The sequence below is a fragment of the Prionailurus bengalensis genome, chromosome B1 (genome assembly GCF_016509475.1).
Source record: "Prionailurus bengalensis isolate Pbe53 chromosome B1, Fcat_Pben_1.1_paternal_pri, whole genome shotgun sequence".
Lineage (NCBI taxonomy): Eukaryota > Metazoa > Chordata > Mammalia > Carnivora > Felidae > Prionailurus > Prionailurus bengalensis.
Window position 1 is genome coordinate 144,052,586 of NC_057344.1, and position 3,320 is coordinate 144,055,905.

The 3,320-nt window shown below is 44.2% G+C and overlaps 1 non-coding gene across 1 annotated transcript; it reads left to right on the top strand.

Moving 5' to 3' along the window:
- Positions 1-1,312: 1,312 nt before the first annotated feature.
- LOC122479289 lies at positions 1,313-1,440 on the top strand. Its single transcript, XR_006296334.1, has one exon. It is a non-coding gene; the product is annotated as a small nucleolar RNA SNORA3/SNORA45 family (small nucleolar RNA).
- Positions 1,441-3,320: the final 1,880 nt, after the last annotated feature.

Genomic DNA, 3,320 nt, shown 5'->3' on the forward strand with positions numbered 1-3,320 from the left:
AAGAAGGAAACTTGAGGAGCAAGTGGACAGAGAGAGTTGGGGTTTATTCCAATGACCACCATCGCTGACATTCCTGGAAAGGAATTATTTGTTTGATGGCTTTGCTCATGGCTTTCAGGATTCTCCTTGTGCAATGGAGTGGGACGTAATTATCTGTTAGACATTTTCCAAATGCTAGCTGAACTGGATGGCTGGCCATGGACTCTACACACAGGGCCTGCTGTCATTTGATAATCACTAGGTGCTGTACTGAACACTTTTCGGGTGGGGGGGATCTGTATTTAAATCTTTAAACAAATCCCATGAGGAAGATACAGTTATGATTAACGGATGCAGAAGTTCAGATTATGGTGATATTTCTAATCCTTTTCCCATCACAGCACCTCCATCTCTTGAGGGAAGGCTCAAGTTTGGACAGGGTTAATGTATCTTGCCGAGGTTAAGAAAGTGACCCAGCTGAGATTTAAACGCAAGGCTGTGACTACAAAAATTGTGCTCTTAAATGTGATTCTAGGAACAAAATCAATAAGAAATAAAGCCTTGGTATGCTATACCATTCAATTCGTGAGAAAGTTCTATCGTATTGCTAACATTGAGAAGATAGTACCAAATCACATGAGTGCGGTCAACATTAAGACCTAGAGCAAAGCTACTAAGCAGTATGATTTATGCCCTAACAAAGATATTCAAAAGGATAAAAAATATGTAAACCTCCCCCCTCCCCCCAAGCTAGATAGAGAGGTAATTAAAAATATATATATTTGTTGGGCTAGAAGCAAAGCAAGAAAGAGAGTAAGTCACTGGTCAGTGTGATTAACAGAAAGTCCAAACCTGGGGTTAGGGGTGATAGAAACCCTCAGAAGAGTTTGAGGATCTCAGAGCAGGAGACTTGTGCCTTCACTCCCCATTAATAATCCTGCAAGGAAAGATTCTCACAGACAGCCTACACCAACACAAGGGGCTATAGTAGAGTAGGACAAGGTAAGCCAGAGAGACCATCTGAGATAAATCTGCCACCACCAAGCCCATATTTCCTGGAGTGTCAGAGCAACACTCTGAGCAGCCGATGCTTTCCCATGGCTTCGCTCACACCCTTCCCGCGTGAGACTGGGCAAAAGTGGCTGAAGGAAAGCCAGTGGCTTGGGAATGCCCTTATCACCATGTGTAACTGGAAGCCAAAGAACAGGGGTATACTATGGTCATCAGCAGTGAATGGCAGTGAGGATAGACACCAACAGCCAAAGCCAGTTCAGGAGAGACCTCCTCACAAGGAGAACCTCGCAGTGGCCCACTCCTTAAATGTCCAGATCCTATAGAGAGTCCCATCCTGACATAGTTCTTATCCTGATGTGCTGGAGTTTTCAGAGAGAGAGTCTGCTGGTCTTGAATCACCGGCGAGGGTAGGCAGCACCCCCAGTGGTGCCCACATCAGAAACATGCACTCACTAGTTCCTAGATGGAGTAGCTTGGCGGGCATCTTTTCTCATACCCATCAGGGAATTGGCAGGTGCTGTGGTGTGTTATAAACCCTTTTCTCTTTCCTCTAGGACTACTTTGAAGTTCTGGGGAAGGAAAACTTCTCAAAGCAGACTGTCATTGTACAGGTAGAATTCTTTATCAGAGAACTGAAGAGAAGATTAAGGGTGTGGCTTTTTTTGGGGGGGGGTGGACAGAGGGTTGTGTCCCGGTGGTTTGAAGTCATGGAGGAAGGGCCGTTGAATACTAACCAGTGCTTTTGAAAAGAGGAAAAAGAAAAGGACTGGATTTTAAATCACAAGTAATTGAATTTTACTTTGAATTAGAAAGATTTAGTTTTCTATTATCAAGAAGAAATTGGGGCTTATGAGTTAATTTAATTCAATTTTAGGGAAATAAAATTACTTCTTAGCTCACTTGACACTTATAAGAACAAAAATTTACTCCCTTGACACATTTTAGTGTAAATTGACTGTTAACTATTTCATTTTTTTTTTTACCACTTCAATTTTATCTCAAGTTTCAGAATGAGAGGCTTGAGGTCCTCCTAAAGGAGTTCTAAGGGCAGGAATTAAAAGGATCTTTTTAGGAGATGTAGCGGGGAGCAGTGGGGTTGACGCCCAGTATTCACTGCCCCCTTCCTTCACTCTGAAGCAGACTAGGTGACTGTGCCTCCTGTCCCATCAGGGTGAGCCAGTGTGTGGCTGCCGGACTGGTTCAGGAAAGCCCAGCGTCAGCCAGTCAGCACATGACATGTGTTGGCCAGGGTGTTAGTTGAGGATGATCAGCCAGCACCAAGGGCAGGCCTCCTCTCTCTCGAGATGAACCCTGAAACATGGAGCCAGCCTTAGTTTGAAACTGACACCAGAAGAAGGTAAAGATGTCTGGCAAAGTACTACACCAAATCAACCCTGAAACCACTGCTTCTGAACTTTCCAGTACTGAGTCAGTTGCTCTCTTACTGTTTAACCCAGTTTGAATTGAGCTTTGTGTTACATGCAACCAAAAAGCCCTGAAATGTTGCAATTGGACGAAGGGACTTTCTTAGCTTCTAAATCTCAATGTATGAGTAAGAAACCTCATACTTTAATGCCTTTTTTTTCTATGAGAGTATTCAATGCGAAAAGCCAACAAAGAAGTAAAAACACCTTCTACCAAGTGAAAAACCCAGGGCATCCTTTGTTTCCTGTATTTCACATTTATCTTCTGTCCAACCTGTGGCATCATTCTCCTGGTGACCTCCGCACAATGGGTCTAGCTTTCTTTCCCTTCCTCTCTCTTCTTTCCTGAGGAGGATGAGGAGAAGGAGAGAGAGAAGGCAGGCAGATAGGCAGGCAGTTGGACATCAGCAACAGCTGCCTGCTTCTGATTGGGCGGGAGGAACATTCCTTCTTAGCTCTTATATAAAACCAAGAATGTGTGCTCCCATTGTTCAGGGATATTGGGTGACTCCAAGAGAACAATCCATTCCACAAATTCCACTGACAACTCATGACCAGGTGATGCAAGCAGGGGACACAATACATGTTGATTGTTTGATCTGTGGTGGCTCTTGAGGCTGGCAGCTACAGGATTATTATATTTCACTCACTGTTTCTCTCTCACAAACCACTCCTAGTCTCTCATGGTTACCTCCCAGGCCAGAGTTTAGAACAAGCCACTGGACAGGAACTTATCAGAGTGCAAACATTGACTTTACAATGTGGCAGTTAAAAATAACCTGCCAGAGACTCCAAGTGCGTCAGGGAGGCGATTGTCCTGCATGGTATACGTGTACCCAAGACTTCCTCCGGGAGGCCTTCTCTCCCACATTCTTTTCTTTCCTTCCTGTAGCTACAAACTGA